The sequence below is a fragment of the Lissotriton helveticus genome, chromosome 1_1 (assembly GCF_964261635.1).
Source record: "Lissotriton helveticus chromosome 1_1, aLisHel1.1, whole genome shotgun sequence".
NCBI classification, from domain to species: domain Eukaryota; kingdom Metazoa; phylum Chordata; class Amphibia; order Caudata; family Salamandridae; genus Lissotriton; species Lissotriton helveticus.
The window spans coordinates 129,700,941-129,725,734 of record NC_136057.1 but is presented as its reverse complement, the minus strand read 5'-3'; the positions used below and the strand labels follow the sequence as shown (position 1 = coordinate 129,725,734).

The 24,794-nt window shown below is 47.9% G+C and overlaps 1 protein-coding gene across 1 annotated transcript in view; it reads left to right on the top strand.

Moving 5' to 3' along the window:
• Positions 1–1,248: 1,248 nt before the first annotated feature.
• The window catches only part of LOC144759902 (uncharacterized), a 197,229-nt gene continuing 173,683 nt past the window's right edge, over positions 1,249–24,794 (top strand). Inside the window, exon 1 of the mRNA XM_078646507.1 lies at positions 1,249–1,384. The gene's annotated coding sequence lies outside the window, so the exon portion shown is untranslated. The remainder of the gene's footprint in view (positions 1,385–24,794) is intronic.

Sequence of the window (24,794 nt, the reverse complement as noted above, 5' to 3'; positions counted from 1 at the left end):
CCAGAGCCCTCTGCTCCAGAGTCAGCTTCTCTGGCCGCTGCGCCACACCTGTCCCCGGAGCCCTGTGCGCCGGAGTCAGCTGCTCTGGCTGCTGCGCTACACCTGCCCCCGGAGCCCTGTGTTCCGGAGTCAGCTGCTCTGGCTGTTGCTCCACACCTGTCCCCGGAGCCCTGTGCTCCGGAGTCAGCTGCTCTGGCCGCTGTGCCACACCTGCCCCCAGAGCCCTGTGCTCCGGAGTCAGCTGCTCTGGCCGCTGCGCCACACGTGGCCCTATAAAAGAAAACTACCAGCCTGACACTGAATACTAAGGCTGACTTGGGAAACTGACAGGTTTATTAAGTGGGATGGAAAGTTGGATCCTTTCTTACAATTTTGGCTGTCACTCCTTATATTTACATTTATAAATGGAATTGACACTCTTTAGTTTCTCTTGTTCTTTTTCTTGTCTGGGGTGAAATGTTTAAACATTTAATACAAAGATACATTTAAAAAGGTTTGCTTTTGAGTCACTGAAGGCTGGGCCTGGCAGGACTCACTGCTGGTGCTGACTCTGCCACAAATGACCCAGAGACTATTCACACTCACAGGAAGAGAAGAGCTCCGCAGCCTCCGCTGCTTGTGCTAACTCTGCCATCAATGACCCAAAGGACTCCATTCTACATACAGCCCTGAGAAGAGCTCTTGGCATCCGCTGCTGTCGCTGCCGTCGGTGACCCGGAAGTGAACGCGTTTACATTCGCCTACACTGAGTTTGGAGGGAGCTTCGAGGGAAGAGAGAGGGTGAGTCTGAGGAGGACCCAGAGAGGAAGGGGATGGGGCGGGAGAGGGGGGAGAGGAGGGGCAGAGAGGAGGGGGAGGGGGGCTGGGGCAGGGAGGAGGAGGAGGAGGGAGGGGGCAGAGAGGAGGGGGGATGGGGGCTGGGGCAGAGGGGGCGGGGCGGGGAGGAGGGGCTGGGGGAGGGGAGGAGAGCTGGGGGAGGGGAGGGGGCTTCTATGTTTAGTGGACTAGTGCATAATATTACAATAGAAAGACATTTGCATATTACACTTGAAATTGTAGCTTTAGTTGCTGAAACTGTGTTACCATAAATATAGCTCCTTTCACCATTGCATTCCTGCTACAGCAACGAAAAATCAAAGCACTGCTCGGAGGATTTTCACAGTCCCATCTAATAACTCCCCTTTATTTCTCTTCCCCTGCCTTGTCCGTCTTCACTTCTATATATGTGTAAACCTCTCCAGCTCGGCAGGCACCTGTGACCCTCCTGAGTAAGATGATGGGACCCGCCAGGATACAGGAGATGCACTGAGACTTAAAGAGAAGAGTAGAGCGAGAGACATGAGGTGGAAGGGAGAGACGGAAATGATGTAGAAAGATATGTGAGGTAATGAGGAAAAGAATATAGATAAATGTGAGGTAGCTGGATGGAAAGATGAAGAGTGGTAGAGGAAGATGTTAATGAGAGGTAGAGAAACAGCTAGAGTTTATGGAGAAGGTAATGTAGAGAGGCAGAAGAGGACAGTGTTCCAAGGGGGGAGGTAAAGAGAGAGAGAGGTAATGTATATAAAAGGTGAATTAGAGAGAGGTAAAAGCAGCAAGAAGTGGACGATGCACGATAGAGTGTGCAAAGTGAGAAGAGGTAGAGCACAACATTTCAGGTAACAAGAGTGGAGAGGGGTGAAGTGTATAAAGAGGAATTTGAAAACATATGAACTAGAGAAAGAGAGGTGATGTTAATATGGAGATATCGAGTTGTGGGAACATAAAAGAGGAAGAGACAGTTAGGTAGAGCGATCCGGACAGATAAAGTTTGAGAGAGATAGTTGAGATGGAGGGGGTGAGGTGAAATGGAGAAGGAGGTCCAGAGAATGATGTGTGTTTTAGTGAAAGAGTGAGTGAGACAGAAAGAAAGAGAGAATAGTTAATGGTTGAGGTAGAGCAATCGAGGTAGCCAGAAACAAGTAATATATTTAGAGAGGTGAAGGAAAGGGAACAGAGGTAGAGGGTGAGAAAGAGAGGTGGAGAGATTAGGCAGTAAACTAATAAGGAGTTCAATCTAAAATGTATGTAGTGAGAGAGGGTTTGGTGGGGCAGAGAGAGGTGAGGTAGAGAGAAATGAGCTAGAAAGGAGAAGATAATTGTGAGGCACAGAAAGGTATGAATGAGAAGATGATAGGGTTTAGGTAAAAGGACGTGAAGAGAGGATGGAGGTGAGGTAAAGCTACAGATGAGTTTGTGTGAGAAGGGAAATGGAAGGAGGAGAGATACAGGGATGTAATAGAGAAACAAAATAAGTGTGGTACAGAGATAGGGATGAGGTCAGATAGGATGAGGTAGAGAGAGTTGTGTAAGAGAGCAGGGTTAAGAGTGACAGATTTAGATGTAGGTACAGAGACTGAAGAGAGATAAGGGTGTGAGAGAGCAATATAGAAAGATGGAGCAGAGTGAGGTATATTGAATGAGAGGTTAGTTAGATGAATCTGAGGTAAAGACATCAGAGATAAAAGAGGGTGAAGGTACGTAGAGAAGTAGACATAGGTTAAGCGGGGCGGTGAGGGGAAGTACGGAGAGAGTGTATATGGTATGGTATGGTAATCTTTATTGCTTAATTAATTAAAATTTTAGCAATCTATACAAAAACACATATTTAGAACAAATTCATATTTCATTTAAAACTAAAACTCTATATTCTTGGTCTTGGAATTTCCTATTTACAATACATACACAATGCAAACAACGGAAAAATAAAAGAAAAAGAAAATAAAAGGGTTGTGGGGTAACGGGTACTACTTGGCAGAGTCCACCCGTTAAAAGTCAGTTACAGGCTTGTTTGATTTGGCCATTAAGGCTATTCGAGCATGATAGATGAATTTTGCAAAGTTGGCCATATGCTTCACTGTGTCCAGCAGGTATAGTTGGAAAACAGCCTCTTCTGCCGTCCGTACTCCTATTTGGAGGAGGATAGGTCTTAGATAGATTCTTCGAACTGTCAGGAGTACAGGACAGCATAGTAAAATATGAGATAAAGATTCCCGCTTATATTGACAGAGTCGACATTCCTTGATCTCTGGAGCAGCTTTAACAGATGGATAGAGCTGTTTTAAGGGGAGCGCATGGAGTCTTGCAGACAGGATCCTTTGAAGGGCTTGCCGGCCCACCGACTGTACCAAGTGAGGTTTTAGACCATTTAAAATATGCGGGGAGCTTTGAGTATCATGCAAGCCTCTGATTGTCAAGGCTTCGATGTCCAGGTTTCGTGAACGAGTTCTTACTTGTTTTCTCATGACTGCTTTTATGTTTGTGTATTTTATTATGTTGGGATCCCAGTTTTCTATTGCTAGTTCCAGATGTTCTTTAGCTAAAGTCAGGCAGTCCGACCAGGGGTTACCAGATTTTGTGAATATTTTATTTATTACTTGCTTCATCGAATTCTCTGGAGCTGCTGTCGTTAGATAAAAGTATTTTGCCATGCCAGCCAATTCTTCCAAGAATTGTCGGGTAAGATTAAATTCAAGGCGAATTAGGGCATTTCTTGTACATGCTGGTAGAAAGAATAGCTTTTTATATGCTGCGCAATTAAGCTTTTCAAGGTCTTGCGACAGTTTTCCTGGAAACGCCTGTATACCGTAATTGACTGAAGGTAGTAGTTTAGCTTTCAAGACCCGTTGGATTGCCACAGTGGTCGGGCTTTCCAAGGTTGCGTTTAATTAGCAAATTGCATAGGTTACCATTTTGGCTTTCTGCATAAGCTTGAGTCGATGAGCGTGAGGCCTGCCGGTTTCACTAAGCCATACTCCAAGGTAATTATATGCTTGAGTCGTGGATAACGTGAGCGATCCCAGTCTCCATTTTGTTAATTTCTTGTTTGGGTATCTGCCAAAAATCTGTATTTTGGATTTTGATTCGTTTGCCACCAGTTTATTTTTGGCGTTGTAGATTGCTAGGGCAGTTAGCCCTTTTTGAAGGCCGACTTTTGTATGATCCAATATGACCAGATCGTCGGCATACTGCATCAATTGAAGTCTGGTTTCCCCGATCTTCAGAGTCACCAGGTTTGCTCTCTTAAGGGCTTTGCCCAAATCAGCTGTGTATAAATTAAAAAGTAGCGGGGCAAGGACACACCCCTGCTTTAGGCCTTGATCTGCGTCAATTTTTTCCGTGGCTTATTGGCTCGAAAGTTTGACTCTTACCCACGTCTGGGTGTACAGGGATCTGATGGCTTGTAAAAGTTTCGGACAGATGTTCCAACCTGCCAGTTTGGTCCATAGGATGTTCCGGTCGACACCGTCGAATGCTGCCGTGTAATCAATAAAGCAGGCAAAAAGAGGTTGGGCACCCTGGGCCGTTGATTGTTGAGCAAGGTATGAGAGCACTATGATATTATCTATGGTTGAGCCTCCTGGGCGGAAACCCGTTTGGTGGAAGGGGAGCAGGTTTTCCTTGGTTGCCCAATTTGTTAGTTCTGTAAGGAGAGAGCTTGCATATGCTTTACCTTCCACATCCAGTAGGGCAATCATTCGATAGTTCTTTGGGTCGACGCATGCCCCTTTTTTGTGGATTGGGTGTAGCAGGGATCCCCTCCGCATACAGCAGACTCAGGCTCTCAGTCCAAAAGTTGATGTCCTCTCTGAAGAGAGAGCCAGGGAGGCCGTTTGGTCCAGGTGCCCCATCGGGGCGTATTTTTTTCAAGATTGCTCTCAGAGCCTTGTTTCCAGCTGGTGTTGCATTGGCATTAAAGGGCGTTGGTTCTGTTAATTTGTCAATTAGCCGGTCATCAAGAGAGGATTTTTTACTTGGGTTTGTTCCCCAGTCGTTAGTATAGAGGGATTTTACGTGGGCTACCCACGTGCTCGCATCAATCGAATTCTCTCTATTGCAAGACCCCTGGCTGAGTTTGTTTATATAATGGCAAAATTCTTGTGTCTTGGAAGGAGCGAGCAGTTTGAAGATTGTCAGCCATTTTTGCTCAGTTGCCTCATGTTTCACTTGCCTGACGATTTTTTTATGAGCCTTGGCCGCCTCCTGTAAACCCTTTTTGTCGATTATTGTTCCAGTTGCCCTGTAAGCCCTGCGTTTGGAATTGAGCACTTTTTTGGAGCCCTTTATTGCAGGATGGAATCCCAGTTTGTATACAGTGTTGTCACGAGCTCTTTGATTAGTGTTCCCTCGGAGCTGTTGGGCATGGTCGTATGCCAGGGCACCCCATTCTCCAATTCTTCCCTGGTCCTTATGGTCAGTCTGCCACCCTTTCCATAATGATTTCCATTCTGCAAATTTATGGATCGGGAGCAGTCCCCATTTGATTCTTTTGGGCATTTTGTATAGTTTGTCTCCATTTGAGGATCCTATGTGTTGAATAGGCTGTCTAAAGTTTGCGCTCATGGACAGCTCTAACAAGAGTGCAGCGTGATCACTGTCAGACCGAGGTTGGACGGTGTAGCGTATCATGTGCTTTTGTAAGTATTCGCTTAATAAAATATAGTCAATTGTTGTATGATTATTAAAGGTCGGGGGTATCAATACTGTTGGTTTGTACTTCATGGAAATTTGATGTGTTGTTCCCAATTTGTAGGCTCGCATTAGGGCATTGAGTTTTCTTGTGTTTCCGCTATGGTGTTTTTCATCAGTAGGGTGCCCTATGTCATGCAAGTTAAAGTCGCCCAAAATGATTGGATCCATGGCCGCGTGACATATCAATAGGTTTTCGATCTGTTGTAGCAGGTCGGAGAATTTATCGTTTGAATTTGACCCGTGGTAGTTGTAATAAATATTTATAAGAAGAATTGAAGTCTGACCCTTGGGCGTTATTAAGCCTTTCAAGATCCCTGCCAGAAACATGTCTGAGTCATGCTGTATTACTTCAAAGTTCACCTGTAATGCGTGTCTGATATAAGTTGAAATACCCCCCCTGATGGTCTCCCAAAGATGTTAATCTTTTTTGCGGGTTTAAAATATTCAGCGTAGTTACGTAATGGTGTTGCTGAGATGGCCCATGTTTCCTGAACACAAACTATGTCTGCTCCAACCATAAGAGCTATAGCGTCGGAGCTTTGCAGGGCTTTGTTTAACCCTTTAACATTCCAGGATATTATATTGATGGTTGGATTGTTTGTTGAACTGATTTTCGAGTTTCCACATGTTTTGGAATTTGGTTGTGCAGTGTGATATCTGGTCTCTTGGTCAGAGCTGGTGGTATACGAAGCAGGTACGATGCGCCAGCTAGTGTCCTGCATGTTCATTGTTGTGGGCAGAGGGTTATTTAACGGAGGCCCTCTAATGCTGTTAGGAAGTGGAGTTTAAAGCCTGGGCCAACCAAGACCAATCTTTAGGGCCCTGCCCCAATATTGAGCAGGATCAATGACCACCAGCTGTGTGTTTAAAGATTTGTATTGAGTTACTGACCAACTCGGTTGCTTGTGTGCCTCCTAGTGAGCCATGTAAGATAGATCTGCAGGAGGGTGTGGTTAAACGAATGGTGTGCGTGGTTTTCCTCTCCTTCTTGTCTTCGTCTCCCTGTTGTCTTATTTTTCCTTTCAGGATTTCCGGATATTTCATCGATGGTGGGGTTTTGATTTGTATTCCCCAGTTGTCCAGCTGTATTTTGTGTCACTTCAGGGCCTTCGCCATGTTGGAATTGGCGAAGGTTATCTCGGTAGTTTCATTTTGTTCGCTAGGCCCTGGGCCAACGAATGTCACCCTCTCAATGTCCGTTGATTTTATGCTCTCCAAACCTGAAATATTTTTGCAGAGTTTCAGGAGATTCCCTCTGTTGAGGATGTCCCAGCTCCCTTGTGAGTTATATTCTGGGTATAACCATACTTTTTGATTTTCTGACTCAAAGGCTAGTGATTGGGGGGGATTAGTTGTATTTAATGGCGCCGTGGAAGCCAGTCAAGTCAAGTCAAGTCAAAAAGGCTTTATTTCGATAAAAAATTATCATAAAAGCAGCACAGAAATCACAGTAGAACCATTTTAAAAACGAACGTGAACGTGCAATAAAGATTTAACCTATTTAGAAAAAGTTAACAAAACAGTACATTAGGCAATCAATTAAAAAAATTTAAGCAATCAATATTAGCCTATTAGTTCATTTAGTTTTTACAAATTTGCAAGGCAGTTCATAAAGCAGTTCATTAAAACAGTGAATTTAAAATGAAATTAAACAGTCAATTTTAGCCTTTTGGTTCGAATGGACCAAGCCCATGATAAAAATTTGGCTAAAGCACAAACGTAGGTCGCACGGCTGTCAGATATTAGTATCCTGATTGCATCCGCATGGCTCCTAGTGCCCAGCTGCCGACATAAGTTTTTGAGCCAAACCCTCCTGGGTATTGTATACTCTCTGCACTCGAACATAAGATGTGCCAATGACTCTGGTTTGTCTAGGCATGCTGGGCAAAGCTCTGTAGTTTGTACACGAGATTTCCAACGTGAAGTAAAAGAATTGAGGGGAAGGGTTCCTATTCTAAATCTGAAGTACAAAGCCCTGTCGAAAGGTTTTTCAATAATGTCAAGGTACACTTCCCGTTTGGGTTGATCTTTGAACTTCAGGAAGTCCTCCGTGAGTCTGCCCGTGGTGGTACTAATGTTCCTCTGAGAAAGGATCCAGTCCCAATAAAGTTTCTTAAGAACTAACTTCGGGGGTGAGGTTCTATTTGCCCATGCTTCATTCAGGCCCAAATTTAGTAGCAGCGTCTTCATATCCCTCAACCATTTGATTTTATGCCACCCTGGTAGTGACATAATTTCTGCTAGACCTTGGCATATCTGCTAAGTTCCTCCACACGCCACAGGCGTGCCCATAGCAATAGTGGACGGAATTTTGCAACGTCATCAATTGGGCGGCAGCCTAAATCCAACATTACCGGGACTGTAGGAGTGCCCTGCGGGAGAGACATAATCGCTCTACAAAATTTCCTCTCTGATCTTGGCAAAGCGTCAGTAATGGATGAGCCCCAAAGTTCGGCCCCATAGAGAGCAGAACTAACCCCTTTGGCCGAATAGATCTCAAGGACTGTAGCTATTGGTCTTATTATACAGGAGCGTTGTTCTTTCAAGAGAGCTCCTGTGATCCTCTTATGAGTTAACAGCATTTTGTCCAAGTGTGGGGTCCATTCCATTTTATGTGAAAGGCGTATCCCGAGATAGTCGAAGACCTCTACCCTCTCCAAAAGTTCAGCGTTCAGGGTAGGAGAGCGGACTTGCTTTTTGGGAGGGTTCAGCACAAGGTATTTAGTTTTACTTGTGTTGATTACCAGGCCTCGTTTGGTGCAAAAGGATTGAAAGTTGTCTAGGAGCCTTTGGAGGCCTATGGGGGTTTTAGAGATTAAAAGCGTATCGTCCGCGAAGAGGAGGGTTGGTATACGTTCGCCAGCCAGGGATGGTTCATCTGAAGGATGTTTCTGAAGATGCTCAACCACCCCATTGATGTAAAGGGAAAAGAGGGTGGGAGCTAACACACATCCCTGGCGGACACCTCTCTCAACCGGGATACTATTTGTTTTTCCCCCCCCCTGGGCCCCACCTAACCTGGGCAAAACTATTTTGATGTAACCTAACAAGTAGGGATAGCAAGTAGTGGGGCAGCCCCATGTCAGCCAGTACACTCCATAGGGTCTCCCTGGGTACGAGGTCAAAGGCAGTCTTTAAATCGATAAACGCGAGATAAAGACTGCCCTTGCCTATGACCACAACTTTCCAATACACCATCATGAGTCTAAAAGCTTGTTCAATTGTCCCGGTACCCACTCTAAAGCCCGCCTGATAGTCAGAAAGAATTTTGTTTTCTTCTATCCAATTTAAAATTCTGACCAGCAGAACCTTGCCGACTACTTTTTGACTGATATCTAAGAGGCTAATGGGCCTATAATTGGATGGGTCATCCCTAGAGCCTTTTTTATGGAGAGGGACCACCTCAGCCCCTTTCCACGAAGAGGGGATAGGGGCGCCCCTACAGATAGCAACAAGTAGGGAGTAGATCAGTTTCCCCCACTTCATGGTATCAGATTTCAAGAGGTCGCCAGGGATACCGTCCGGACCAGCCGCTTTTTGGGGAATGTGAGAAGTTGGCCTGATAGGTGATTTTTCCAATTCTGGAACCACCGGTTATCAGACCAAACAATCACTTATGGTGTCTGGTTGTAAGTCAACCTTATTAGACAAGCTATCCTAGGGGTAGCATGGACTAAGCAGCCTAAAGGCTTAACTTAAGAGGTCGTGTTAAGCGAGCTGTTTTACCACATACAATCCTGTAATATCAAATGAAAGGACACCACACAAGTATATATTATAAAAATATATGTGTTTATTACTAAAAACAATCCCCAGTATTCTTTATGAATAAAGGGGCACAAGCGTTAAATCAAAAGCACAGTTTAAACATACAAAGTTGCACAATTATGGATGAGGGCGGGTGGCCACTCAAACCATATACTAAACAAGTGGTATAAGAGATACCAATCGAACAGTGGTTAGGCCTAGGGCCTAGGGAATCGCTGGGAGCAGTCGGGACAAGCAATGCTGAAGTCGGGAGAGGCCCACGGCCAGGTAAGCCTATATTGCCTGAGTGGCCATATAAGGAAGTACCTGCACTAGCATGGGTACCCCCTGTCTCATGGTCCACTAAGCAGTCCCTCACCCTTTGGGTATTAGAGGGTCTCCACCATAGGGAATCACTACCTTGGGTGTGTTTATGCAAAGTTAAAGGCTGGTTTGGATATGGAGTATTGAAGTGAGGCTCTACTAAGTTAGGGCTTGGCTTCCTCCAATTATCTTCCACCATGTGTGCCTTTCTTTCTTTAACTGAGTTGCACTGTGCTCTCAGGGTCAACCTCTGGCTACCTAAAGCTGGAGGCTGGGTCCCTCTGTTTGGCTTGCTGGAGGGCCAGTTCAGGTTTGGGACCTTTGGGTCCCAGGTGTGGCTGTGCCCAACAGAATCCATCTGTGGGAGGTCCCTAACTGTTTTCACCTCACTAGGGCTACTAGTTTTGGTGCCCCTAATCTGTTGATGGGGGTGCTTTATTTGACAGGGGGCCCTGTGGGTCTCACTGTCCTTCTTGTCCTCTGCAGCCCTGGGCTGGCTAAGGCAAGGTAGAGAGGGGCAGGTTACCTGCTCCAGACTGGGTCCCACCTGAGAAGGGTCCACTGACATCAGAGGTTCTGTCAGGCTAGGCCCAACCACCTCTGGGGCAGTTCCTTCATCAGGGGTAAGATCAGTTCCCTGAGGAGGCTGATCCTGTCCTAAAGTCTGGTGAGGGGGAGATTTCTCTTCCTCCTCCATGCTCTCAGTTTGTGTGGAGTTATCCATCATTTCAGGTTTCACAACACACATATCAGTTTGAGTTTGGGCTGTGGCCATCACAGCCCCACCAACCTTTTCAGGAGGAGACTCAGTTTGGGTTTCTGCTGTTATCATAACAGCTTTGCTATTCTGTTCCGGAAGAGCTTTTGCTAAAGATGGGGCAGAGAGTTTCTCAGCCCTACCAACCTTTTCAGGAAGGACATCTTGAATTGGGGCTGTAGCTATTACAGCCCCACTAACCTTTCCATTGGAATTTACCATTCTAGAATGGGTTTCCTGTTCAACCTCAGCCCAGGCTGAGATTTCCAAATCATTACCAAGTAGGCAGTCTACAGGCAAGTTTGATGACACTGCCACTCTCTTTGGGCCAATGACACCTCCCCAGCTGAGACTTACTACTGCCATGGGATGATTTGTTTTGATGCCATCAATGTTTGTTACCTGGTATGTGGCACCAGGTAAAAGTTGCTTAGAGGGGACTATACCATCAGCCACCATGGTGATGCTAGCCCCTGTGTCTCTAAAAGCTTCAACTTTCAAATCATTGATGATGGGTTCTTGTCTATATTTGCTCAAAGTATTTGGGCAATCAGAGAAGTTGGCAAACCCCATGCCAGTCTCATAAACAAGATTATTTGGGGATGGGGACCTGGATAGGCCAGGGTCCTCCTGGGCTCCAAAAGTAAACCCACCCAGATTCCTGGGTGTGCTCCCACTTCCTGGGGGATTACTGCTGACAGTAACAGGAGGTGCTGGAGCTGGCTTTGGAGGTATATTCTCTTTATTGCCATTCTATGGGACAACAGTTGTCTGTTTTGTAATGCCCAACCTGCTTACAGATATGGCAATAGGGCTTTTTCTCTGTTGAAGAAGTGTCTTGGGACCCACCCCCATTCTTGGAGTTTTGGGGCCCTGGGGAAGTCTTTTCTTTATTTTTATCCCCACCCTTATCTTGAGGCTTGGTAGACTCCTTCTTCTGGTTACTGTCCTGATTCTTAGGCCTAATCCTGGTTCTGACCCATTTGTCTGCCTTCTTTCCCAATTCTTGGGGAGAGGTCAGATCAGAGTCCACCAGGTGCTGGTGTAAGAGCTGGTTCTGACAATTACTTAGGATCTGCTCCCTCATAATCAAATTATACAATCCTGTAAAGTCATGTACTTTGCTGCCATGTAGCCAACCCTCCAGAGCCTTAGTAGCACAATCTACAAAGTCAGTCCAGTCCTGAGTCTGTGTCTTCTGGGTGTCTCTGAACTTCAACCTGTACTGTTCAGTGGTTAAGCCAACCCCATCTATTAGAACACTCTTCAGGACTTTGTAATTGTTTGCATCCTCATGTCTAACAGTGAGGAGCTTATCTCTCCCTTTCTCTGAAAAGGAGTACCATAAGATTGCTGCCCACTGTTCCTCAGGAACCTGCTGTACCATGCAGGCTCTCTCAAGAGCAGTTATCCACTTGTGGATGTCATCCCCTTCCTTGTAGGGGGGCACAATCTTTGTCAGGTTTCTACTATCATAGGACCTGAGTTTCTCTTTAGGAATATTGCTGCCACCAGTGGCATCTAAGCCACACAATGTTTGCTCTCTTGCCAAGGCAAGTCTAGCTTGAGCCAAGGCTACCTCCTCCCTCTCTATTTGGAGTTTGACAGCCCTCATTCTGGCCCTATGCTCTAGCTTTTGAGAAGCAGTCATGCCTCTCTGAGATTCTCTTGAGGCACTAGAAATATGAGAGTCCCCTGAGGGAGATCTCACTCTTCTGTTGCCTGGGAGAATGACATGGTAGGATCTGGGGAGGTGCTGGCCCTCTCCATTTCCCAGTAGGTCTAAGTTGGCCTGGTTAAGCCTGGCAACTAGGACCTGGCTACCCCTCTGATCCTGATCTTCTGGGTCCTCTACATCTGAGTCCTCCTCCCCCTCCTCTCCTTCTTCCTCTGGAGGGGTATCAGTTACAGTGGGGTTCACTCCATCTCCTGACTCTAAGGGAACTTCATTCGCCTTCTCTAAGTCATCCTGTTCTAGAATGGCTATCAGGATAGGACAGGTGGGACTTCTGCCCCTTTTTAACCCTCTTGAGATGCACAAGGCAATCAAGTCCTTTCAGGTTAATTTGTCATAGCTGGAAGTTGCCTTGGTAAGGTCAACTGTCACAGGAGTAGACCCTGAGGCTATTCCTGTGTCAGACATGACTCTAGTGTGGTGTAAGTGATGCACCTACCTACACTAAGTGTTTCCCTACTGTACCTTGCTAGTGAGTTGTAGTCAGGGTGTGCTAATCCCTTTAATCTACAACTACTAAGTTCAGTAGAACTTAAATATGCTAAGCTTTTGATTTATATGTACCTAGAGGTACTTGATGTGATCTTTCAATTTGATAAAAGATTGCAATGGTAAAACAACAGCAAGCTCAAATCCGCACCGCTGCTCACCAATGTGAGAAGTTGGCCTGATAGGTGATGTTTCCAATTCTGGAACCACCGGTTATCAGACCAAACAATCCCTTATGGTGTCTGGTTGTAAGTCAACCTTATTAGACAAGCTATCCTAGGGGTAGCATGGACTAAGCAGCCTAAAGGCTTAACTTAAGAGGTCGTGTTAAGCGAGCTGTTTTACCACATACAATCCTGTAATATCAAATGAAAGGACACCACACAAGTATATATTATAAAAATATATGTGTTTATTACTAAAAACAATCCCCAGTATTCTTTATGAATAAAGGGGCACAAGCGTTAAATCAAAAGCACAGTTTAAACATACAAAGTTGCACAATTATGGATGAGGGCGGGTGGCCACTCAAACCATATACTAAACAAGTGGTATAAGAGATACCAATCGAACAGTGGTTAGGCCTAGGGCCTAGGGAATCGCTGGGAGCAGTCGGGACAAGCAATGCTGAAGTCGGGAGAGGCCCACGGGATTCGGGTGCAGTGCGGAAAGCGCACGCATGCACCAATGTTAACCAATGGTGCGTAAAAGTTGTAGAGTTAAAGTTTAAGGACACTTCCGCTGAACCTAGAGGAACAAAACTTAAGACACAGACCCTAGAGATGTGTACCAGTGTGGGAACACCGGCGGAGCAAAGTTACCTCACCCACAGGAAGCGGGTGCACAGGGTCGAAGTTGAGTCGGGTTTCGTCACGCAGGCTCTTGGTGCTTGAAGCTGAAAGGGCTGCAGGCGGGGTGAAAGAGAAGTGTCCGGTGGAGTCCAAGGGTGGACCCAAGTCGAAAAGTACCTGAACGCAGAGGGGACAGAGTCTGGGTCACTCAGCAGTGACCAGGGTGGAACCAGGACGGAACCAGGCAATGTCGGGCGCAATCAGGTGGTCGTCGAGGAGCTTCTCTCCGCTGTCACGTGGGCTCTGGGGCATCTGCGACGTCCAGGAGCGGGTCACGATCTGTCCCACGAGGGCTCTCACCGTCGGCGCAGTCGGCTTCAAGTTTGGAGCAAACAACACTTGGCAAGAGCAATCCACGCGGAACCGGGAGATTGCTTCTCACTCGAACCAGGAGGGTCAGAGTGAGGGCTCCTTTTCAGGGGAGCTGGTGCAGATCTGGAGCAACCAGATTTGCAGGTCGAATTTCAAAGTTCGTCGGCACAGGGGCCACTAGCGGCTGGCAAGTGACCGGGCCAACGCGTTGAGCTAAAAGTAGCAGAAGGGCCCCACGCAGCACTCAATGAGTGTAGAGGGGTGAGCTTCGGTGCAAGAGTGGCTCAGGGTTGGGGCTTCTCAAACCCCGGTGTACAGCTTCGAGGGTCACTCGTGGGCTGCACGGTCAGCGTCTCGTTGTCTTTTCAAGATGGCGTGCCCCACGCTTCCGGTCGCCTCCACGGGTCTCAGCTCTGCAGGGACTGTGGATCGGGCTGTTGGAAGGCAGGCAAGCTTGATCTCGTCGATCTCTGTCGCTCGAGTTCCGGCGGGAACTGCGACAAAGCAGACGTCGATGGCTGGATGGTGCCTGTTTGCACAGGGTGGTCACTCCTTGACCACAAGGGAGATTCTTCGGGCTTCCACGTTGAGTAGGATGTCGAAGGGTCCAGAGTTTCGTTTCTTATGTTTCATCAGGATAATCTGAAGTGCATTGGCACTGCTCCCAGTCTTATACTAATTTTGGGGGCTGGATTACCTGCTAGGTCCCCTCCTATGGGTGGGACCCAGGAAGTGGGTGGATACACCCCCTTCCTTTGATCCAGGCCGCCCTGGCACGAGGGCTGGAGTGCCCCAGAACCGGTTTGGCCGGATCATGCAAGGGGCAGCCTTGTGCGCCCCAAGCAGTGTCTGGTTTCTTTCAAACCTCCCTGCTACAATCCACTATCTCCTGTCTGGAGGGTGGTAACACCCCCCTGCGACAGGAAACCCTTTGTCCAGGCCCCATTTGGCTGAGTTTCGGTCAGCTTCAGGGGGTCAGACTCTTGTCTGTGGCAGAGGCATCCATTTTGTGGATCTAAGGTCCTTTTAGAAATTAACCGCATTTAAGTAAAGTAACATGTCTTACCCCTCTAGAGGGGTGAAATGCTATCCCCGTCGCCAGAACTGGCGAGGGGATAGTATTCCAAATCGTATGACACCTTACACGACATGTTTTGATAAAGCCAAACCAAAGTTGCTATATAACCGCGAGGATTATAAGGCACTTAAGAGTATATGGTATGGCCTTATCCTGAAACAGCTTAGGGAGTTGTTCCCGGCAGCTGCAGACAGGCTCAGCTCGTGCTAGAGCTCCATCTCACATTAAACCACGCACTCTGCCTCCAGGATTGATGAGGCCTCCCATAGGAGTGGCTCACAGGTTTATATGTGTCCAGATATAGGTTTAGATATAGGTATACTATATCTAAGTAAGGGGTGGTTACACCACCTTACCCCAGCTGAGTGATCAGCCAGTTGTGTCAATTTAAGAACCAGCCAGGGGTGGCAAAAGATATGCTGCAGCCCCTGGTAGGCCTTGGTGGCTCCTATGCCCTGGGCACCTATAGTGCATTATACAGGGGCGACAAGGAGTCCATTTCCAATTGTGGTATGTACCTAGGGTACATGGAATCCATTTTACAGAGAGAGCAGATGGCCTGGGGCCCTGATTAGCAGGGAACCAGGTCAACTAAGTCAAAAAACCAGCTAAACACAGGCAAAAAATCTGGGGTAACCATAGTCAGGTAGCCACCTTCCTACAGGGAGTAATAGTGCTTATTGCATAATCCACTTCCTTAATTGTAAAATCAAAGTCATTAGGCTGAATGTCCCAAATTGGGGGGAACAATAGTGAAGCCACCACCCCCCCTTCAGGATCACAAGAAACAGTAGGAGTGAGATAATGGTCATGACGGGTATAGAGTTTTGAAAAGTGTTTGACCCACGCCTGACTTGGGATATTAAAAGTTATCAGGTCACTATCTGGCCTATTACGAGCTCTTATAGTATCCCAAAACCATTTTGAATCTTTCTTAGAGCTAGCTTCTTTAAGGGTAGACCAATGGGCCTCTTCCCACTCCTTTTTTGCTAACCCCAATGTTCTCTTGTGTTCTTTCCTGGCTATCTGTATTAGGGATTGGGACTTGCCCTTAACGGCCTCAATTAGCCTAGTCTTAGCTTTCCTACATGCTACAGTGTACCAATCATGTGTCCCTTTAGATTTGTTCTGGGACATATTCTTCCCTGTGGTACCCTTTACCCAGAAAACTTCCCCTATAGCCTTTACAGCTGCTTCAAAAATGGGTGTTGCCCTATCTGCTGCCGTGACTAAATCAATAGTGTTGATCTCTGCTTGTGAGGCTATAAGGACCTCTTCTATGGTAGAAAGTTTGTCAGCATTGCTGGCAACTTTGTTCCACTTTAAGCGTCTTCCACAGGAGGAGACAGTAACCCTATGTATACATTTAGGTGGTGCTAACAATGCTCCATTAAACCAGGAATTCGTAATGGTTAAGGAAAGCGAATTATGGTCGCTCTCCACAGTCGGTATAATTACCATATCTTTAACCGAACTCCAGAGCCCCAAGTCCAACAGAATATAGTCAATCCTCGAGGTATGACCAACCCTGTTGAACGTTGGAGCACCCATCCGGTCAGAAGATGTACGGCCATTAGTAGCTCTTAACCCAAACTCCAGAGTCAGTGCATTTAACTGCACTGCACTACGGGTCCAACGTTTAATCGGAGGGATGGAGAGTGTTGGAATACCCCATTTACTATCTTCTTCACCTAGGTCAGGGATTCCATCCAGGGGAAGTGGCTCATATGTGCAGTTAAAGTCGCCTGCTACTAAGGTGTGGTCAGCTTCTTTATAATCCCTAAGCTGCACCTCAAGATCGGATATTACAGATGAGGTGCACCCATTTTTAGTGCCTCTAGCATAGACATTGTAAAGATCTAAGGTCAAACCTCTACAGTGGTTAGACAGAGAAATGCCCAGAATATCTGGGTTATTTGTCTGCTTAGAGGTTATTCGGCAGTTAAGAGAAATGCTTACCCAAATAATGAGCCCCCCCGAAGGGCGCCCCTTCCCATGCCTGGGTTTTTCTGCTGGAACAAAATAGGTGACAAACCCAACTCGGTGGAGTGGTTCAGTGCTCCAGGTCTCCTGAAACACACAGATCTTGTGTGCTTCAACCAAATCACTCCACTCGGGCAGACCTAATTTCCTGTGGATCCCCGCGAGATTCCAACTGAGAATTTTTATTTTGTCGTTGATGGTTTCTCCTCTAGTGTCATTAATGTGGGATACTTGTAAAGCGCACTGTTACTCTACCCGAGTGTCCTGGCGCTGTAGACCGCTGGGGAACCCGTCCTGGTTTTCCCTGTGAGATGGTCCCTTTCTGGGTATCTCCAGGGTGAAACCAGGCATCCCTGGCGTCTGTGGGGGGCCGTTGTAGAGATGAGGCTAGCTTAATGCCCAGAGTTACCGAGTGTGTTCCCTGGTTAGAGTAGGCACTGAGGCGAGAATTATCGAGTCCGTTGACCTTGGTCCAAGACCCTGCCGCGTCGGGAATTGAACCCTGGTCCCGGGCCGTTCTCTGCTTACAGGTCTGCCGCCTCTAACCAGTGAGCCACACCTCTCCACATAATAGCTCTAGAGTTATGGGAATCTACACAGTCCCTATCTAGAGCAAAAGGTATTGGCTCGGTCAGGTTGGTAGCCGCCGCAGTTGGGAGATTAGGACATAAGGGGTGGGGTGTGACTGAAGAAACCTCCTCCTCGCCCCTATTAGTATCAAGATGTATGGAGGAAGCTTCGTCAGAATTGAGTCAATCAACCTCATCCAGCGCACAGAATCTATTCCAGTGGGCAAACTGTGAAACAAAGGGGTCAAGTGGGGGAGGCGGTCCATGCCATGGTTGCTGCCACTGATGAGTAATATGTTGTGGAGCATGTGTGTACCCTCTATTAATTGGGAAGCTGAACCTAGGGGGATTTTGTCTTGGGGGCATGGGTAGGAAGTAGGACAAGGGAAGTGGATTAATTTGAGTAGCAGGTCCACTACAGGGTGTATTACATATATAATTCACTGCCCCTGTATCCCTGAAATTAACAGTAATTACATCTCCTGCTATGGTCTTGGTGCTCCTGCCCACCCACTCTCCTCTACGTACAGCAAGAATTTCACCACTCATATGGATGGGTAGAGGTTTGTGCAACTGAAGCCACTGGGCACATTTGTTTCTCAGTTCAACAAAAGTTTCTCTTCTACCCTCCTTCAGTGGTGGTACACCCGTCAAAACAACCACAAAGGGGGAAACTTCCGGCGGCAAGTTGATTGTCTTGAAACGAGCCAGCCTTGTCTTTGGTTCCTGAGTCTTATTTGAGGAAGAAGTTGATGTCAAGTTGGTATCCAAACCGTTTGATCCCTGTACTAGTTGATTGCTCCCTTTTTTTGGGCCAGAGGATGTTTGTATCATCGGGGTGGGACCAATCACACTAGGGGTTGGGGGGGATACAACAGATTTACCCCCTATTTGATTCAAATGCTGTGTTGCTGTTCCTAGGTTATCTGGTGAGATTTTGGCCTTAGTAGAAGAATCTCTCGAAGGCTTGGTACTAGATGTATTTTCCAGAGGCACTTCTTTTGTTATCCCACGCGTCTGTGTAGGTACGTTCCCACTTGTCTTATTGGCCCATTTTGAATTGATTAGCGACGTCAGTCTATCAATTTTGGATATTAAGGGCTTAATTTGAGCCGCTATCGTAGCTTCAAGATCCGATTTTAAATCTATTACCATATTTTCGACCCAGCAAGGTATGCCTGATGCAGAGTTTGGGGTAGGTGAGACAAGGTTATGGTTCCTAATTTTGGTTTTAGGCTTTTCCTTAGTCTTAAACGCGTTCTTAGTAGAACCTGTATTCCCTAAATCTGGCAATACAGGAATAGCTCCTACACTTGATACTTGGGGATGTTTATCTACACTTAACTCTGACTTTTCGGATGATTGGCAGGCTTCTAGGTCTGGAGTGGCCTCAAGATCGACAAATGACGGGTCAGAATCTGATTGAGTTACTGATAGGTCGACAGCGTTTGGGACTGTGTATGTGCCAGCAGCAGTCGAAGGTAAAGGGAGGGAACAATTTGTTAGAGGTTGCTGGACGGGTGAACTTGCAGTTGCTAAGAGGCCCAAGGACGAGCGTTTAGCATTCATAAGGTCCAGGGATACTCTTTTTTCCAATAGAATAATGCTATGGTCAATTGTCTCATTAACCCGGGAAATAAATTGGTCTATAGGCCCAGTAACTTGTGCTACGGCCATTGCTTTTTTAGTATTACTTCTAGTTCTACCGCGCATGGTAGACATTTATTTTATAGAGGCCTATGCACTGAGTATTACCAGTAATAACTATTAGGTCCAAGGGGGGTGGCCCGGTCCGGTCTCTACCGGGCACTAACGGGCCCGCCCTTTGCCCGGGCTTCGCCCGGCGCACGCCCGCGCGCGTCCCGCGATGCGCGTTAGTGGACAGCCTAAAATACTTGTATGGTGAAAGGGGGCGGGCACTGGGAGGGGGCGCGGCTCACGCGGGAAGAGGACCAGCTGCTGGTGTTGAATGCTGGTCCTCGCAGTCCCGGGGCCGCGCCTCTCACCTCCGCTGCGGCCTCGCTGGTCGGCTCCTCTGCTCCTCTGCACGCTGAAAAGCAAGTTGGCAACTCCTGTTGCGTCAGTCAGGGAAAAGGGTAAAGTTAAGGCAAAACCTCACTACGAGCGGCTCCCGCGAAGCGGGGGCCGCGAGAGGTTAAGAGGACTTTGATGGGGGCGGGCTCTGGGAGGGGGCGCGGCTCACGCGGGAAGAGGACCAGCTGCTGGTGTTGAATGCTGGTCCTCGCAGTCCCGGGGCCGCGCCTCTCACCTCCGCTGCGGCCTCGCTGGTCAGCTCCTCTGCTCCTCTGCACGCTGAAAAGCAAGTTGGCAACTCATGTTGCGTCAGTCAGGGAAAAGGGTAAAGTAAAGGCAAAACCTCACTGCGAGCGGCCCCCGCGAAGCGGGGGCCGCGAGAGGTTAAGAGGACTTTGATGGGGGCGGGCTCTGGGAGGGGGCGCGGCTCACGCGGGAAGAGGACCAGCTGCTGGTGTTGAATGCTGGTCCTCGCAGTCCCGGGGCCGCGCCTCTCACCTCCGCTGCGGCCTCGCTGGTCGGCTCCTCTGCTCCTCTGCACGCTGAAAAGCAAGTTGGCAACTCCTGTTGCATCAGTCAGGGAAAAGGGTAAAGTTAAGGCAAAACCTCACTGCGAGCGGCACCGTGGAAGCTACAGTGGGTTCTCTTGGGTTATGAGTGTAATTGGCCCCTGGAGCCCTTTCCTCGTCAGACCCTTTTGTTCTTGTGGCATAATCATACTGGATGGACCCAGAGGCGGTTGTGTGTTCCCCCTGAGATCGATCGCCTTTATTTCTAGCTTGGGTGGTGGTTTGTTCCCCTTGTGCTTTGGATGTTAGTTCCTGCTGGCGGCCGTTATCGGCATCAATCTGGACTGTTTTTAGACTGTTATAGTCCTCAGCATAGTGAGCCGGCATGGTTGGTGCTTGAGTCAGTTGGCTACGTGGCACAGGAGCTCTGTCGATTAAAGTTTCGGGCAAGTTTTCCCTGGGCAAGTTATCCCTGGGGGCGTCTGTTAAGCGTCTGTTAGCCCTTCCTATGGTGGTTATTTCATTTGTTTGTTTTTGGATGTCTTTATTTTGATCTATCGGTCTTAAGCCACGGCCCTTCTCCTCCCCCATATTCGATCCTTTGTGCACCTTGTTTACAGGTGTGAACCAGTGATCAATTTTCTCTTTTGCATAACTTTTATCTTTTTTTGCTTTGTTGAGTTTTTTCAATTTTTTCTTGTTTTTCCTTGATATGGGTTGTTGGGCTGGAAGTAGTGGAGTTAAATCGTCCAAGGTGCTGGAGCTGGTGTTAGTTGTTTGATTGGATTGAGGGTGTAAGTTGGAGTTCAGAAGGTGGAGGCTCCGTTGGCTGTTTGTTTCATATTTGGTATTGCTGGAGGTTACTTTGGGTCTCTCCGGGCTATTCCAGGCTGTAGGAAGGTGGCTACCTGACTATGGTTACCCCAGATTTTTTGCCTGTGTTTAGCTGGTTTTTTGACTTAGTTGACCTGGTTCCCTGCTAATCAGGGCCCCAGGCCATCTGCTCTCTCTGTAAAATGCATTCCATGTACCCTAGGTACATACCACAATTGGAAATGGACTCCTTGTCAGCCCCTGTATAATGCACTATAGGTGCCCAGGGCATAGGGGCCACCAAGGCCTACCAGGGGCTGCAGCATATCTTTTGCCACCCCTGGCTGGTTCTTAAATTGACACAACTGGCTGATCACTCAGCTGGGGTAAGGTGGTGTAACCACCCCGTACTTAGATATAGTATACCTATATCTAAACCTATATCTGGACACATATAAACCTGTGAGCCACTCCTATGGAAGGCCTCATCAATCCTGGAGGCAGAGTGCGTGGTTTAATGTGAGATGGAGCTCTAGCATGAGCTGAACCTGTCTGCAGCCGTCGGGAACAACTCCCTAAGCTGTTTCAGGATAATGCCATACCATATACTCTTAAGTGCCTTATAATCCTCGTGGTTATATAGCAACTTTGGTTTGGCTTTATCAAAACATGTCGTGTAAGGTGTCATACGATTTGGAATACTATCCCCTCGCCAGTTCTGGCGACGGGGGTAGCATTCCACCCCTCTAGAGGGGTAAGACATGTTACTTTACTTAAATGCGGTTAATTTCTAAAAGGACCTTAGATCCACAAAATGGATGCCTCTGCCACAGACAAGAGTCTGGATCCCTGCAGCTGACCGAAACTCAGCCAAATGGGGCCTGGACAAAGGGTTTCCTGTCGCAGGAGGGTGTCACCACCCTCCAGACAGGAGATAGTGGATTGTAGCAGGGAGGTTTGAAAGAAACCAGACACTGCTTGGGGCGCACAAGGCTGCCCCTTGCATAATCCGGCCAAACCGGTTCTGGGGCACTCCAGCCCTCGTGCCAGGGCGGCCTGGATCAAAGGAAGGGGGTGTATCCACCCACTTCCTGGGTCCCACCCATAGGGGGGGACCTAGGAAGGTAATCACGCCCCCCCAGATTCGAATAAGAGTGGGAGCAGTGCCAATGCACTTCAGATTTCCTGACGAAACATAAGAAACGAAACTCTGGACCCTTGGACCTCCTACTCAACGTGGAAGCCCGAAGAATCTCCCTTGTGGTCAAGGAGTGACCACCCTGTGCAAACAGGCACCATCCAGCCCTCGACGTCTACTTTGTTGCAGTTCCCGCCGGAACTCGAGCGACAGAGATCGACGAGATCAAGCTTGCCTGCCTTCCAACAGCCCGATCCACAGTCCCTGCAGAGCTGAGACCCGTGGAGGCGACCGGAAGCGTGGGGCACGCCATCTTGAATTGACCACGAGACGCTGACCGTGCAGCCCACGAGTGACCCTCGAAGCTGTGCACCGGGGTTTGAGAAGCCCCCACCCTGAGCCACTCTTGCAACGAAGTTCAGCCCTCCACACTCGACGAGTGCTGCGTGGGGCCCTTCTGCTCCATTTGGCTCAACGCGTTGGCCCGGTCACTTGCCAGCCGGCTAGTGGTCCCTGTGCCGACGAAACTACAAATACGACTTGTGAATCTGGTTGCTCCAGATCTACACCAGCTCCCCTGAACAGGAGCCCCCACTCTGACCTTCCTGGTTCGAGTGAGAAGCAATCTCCCGGTTCCGCGTGGATTGCTTTTGCCAAGTGTTGTTTGCTCCAATCTTGAAGCCGACAGCGCCGACGGCGAGAGCCTGCGTGGGACAGATCGTGACCTGCTCCTGGACGTCGCAGATGCCCCAGAGCCCACGTGACAGCGGAGAGAAGCTCCTCGACGACCACCTGATTGCGCCCGACATTGCCTGGTTCCGTCCTGGTTCCACCCTGGTCACTGCTGAGTGACCCAGACTCTGTCCCCTCTGCTTTCAGGTACTCTTCGACTTGAGTCCACCCTTGGACTCTACCGGACACTTCACTTTCACCCCGCCTGCAGCCCTTTCAGCTTCAAGCACCAAGAGCCTGCGTGACGAAACCCGACTCAACTTCGACCCTGTGCACCCGCTTCCTGTGGGTGAGGTAACTTTGCTCCGCCGGTGTTCCCACACTGGTACACATCTCTAGGGTCTGTGTCTTAAGTTTTGTTCCTCTAGGTTCAGCGGAAGTGTCCTTAAACTCTAACTTTACAACTTTTACGCACCATTGGTTAACATTGGTGCATGCGTGCGCTTTCCTCATTGCTCCCGAATCCCGAGGGCCGTTCCCGACTTCAGCATTGCTTGTCCCGACTGCTCCCAGCGATTCCCTAGGCCCTAGGCCTAACCACTGCTCGAGTGGCATCTCTTATACCACTTGTTTAGTATATGGTTTGAGTGGCCACCCGCCCTCATCCATAATTGTGCAACTTTGTATGTTTAAACTGTGCTTTTGATTTAACGCTTGTGCCCCTTTATTCATAAAGAATACTGGGGGATTGTTTTTAGTAATAAATACATATATTTCTATAATATATACTTGTGTGGTGTCCTTTCATTTGATATTACAGGATTGTATGTGGTAAAACAGCTCGCTTAACACGACCTCTTAAGTTAAGCCTTTAGGCTGCTTAGTCCATGCTACCCCTAGGATAGCTTGTCTAATAAGGTTGACTTACAACCAGACACCATAAGGGATTGTTTGGTCTGATAATCGGTGGTTCCAGAATTGGAAACATCACCTATCAGGCCAACTTCTCACATTGGTGAGCAGCGGTGCGGATTTGAGCTTGCTGTTGTTTTACCATTGCAATCTTTATATCAAATTGAAAGATCACATCAAGTACCTCTAGGTACATATAAATCAAAAGCTTAGCATATTAAGTCCTACTGAACTTAGTAGTTGTAGATTAAAGGGATTAGCACACCCTGACTACAACTCACTATCAAGGTACAGTAGGAAAACACTTAGTGTAGGTAAGTGCACCACTTACACCTCACTAGTAGTCATGTCTGACACAGGAAAAGCCTCAGGGTCTACTCCTGTGACAGTTGACCTTACCCAGGCAACTTCCAGCTATGACAAACTAACCCGAAAGGACTTGATTGCCTTGTGCGTATCAAGAGGGTTAAAAAGGGGCAGAAGTCCCACCTGTCCTATCCTGATAGCCATTCTAGAACAGGATGACTTAGAAAGGGCGAATGGAATTCCCCTAGAGTCAGGAGATGGAGAGAACCCACCTGTAACTGGTACCCCTCAGGAGGAAGAAGGAGAAGAAGGAGAAGAGGGGGATGAGGACTCAGATGTTGAGGACACAGAAGACCAGGATCAGAGGGGTAGCCAGGTCCAAGTTGCCAGGCTTAACCAGGCCAACTTAGACCTACTAGGGAATGGAGAGGGCCAGCACCTCCCCAGAACCTATAACATTCTCCCAGGCAACAGAAGAGTGAGATCTCCCTCAGGGGACTCTCATATTTCTAGTGCCTCAAGAGAATCTGAGAGAGGTATGACTGCCTCTCAGAAGACTGAGCATAGGGCCAGAATGAGGGCTGTCAAACTCCAAATAGAGAGGGAGGAGGTAGCCTTGGCTCAAGCTAGACTTGCCTTGGCAAGAGAGCAGAAATTGTGTGGCTTAGATGCCACTGGTGGCAGCAATATTCCTAAAGAGAAACCCAGGTCCTATGATAGTAGACACCTGACAAAGATTGTGCCCCCCTACAAGGAAGGGGATGACATCCACAAGTGGATAACTGCTCTTGAGAGAGCCTGCATGGTACAGCAGGTTCCTGAGGAACAGTGGGCAGCAATCTTATGGTACTCCTTTTCAGAGAAAGGGAGAGATAAGCTCCTCACTGTCAGACATGAGGATGCAAACAATTACAAAGTCCTGAAGAGTGTTCTGATAGATGGGTTTGGCTTAACCACTGAACAGTACAGGTTGAAGTTCAGAGACACCCAGAAGACACAGACTCAGGACTGGACTGATTTTGTTGATTGTGCAACTAAGGCTCTGGAGGGTTGG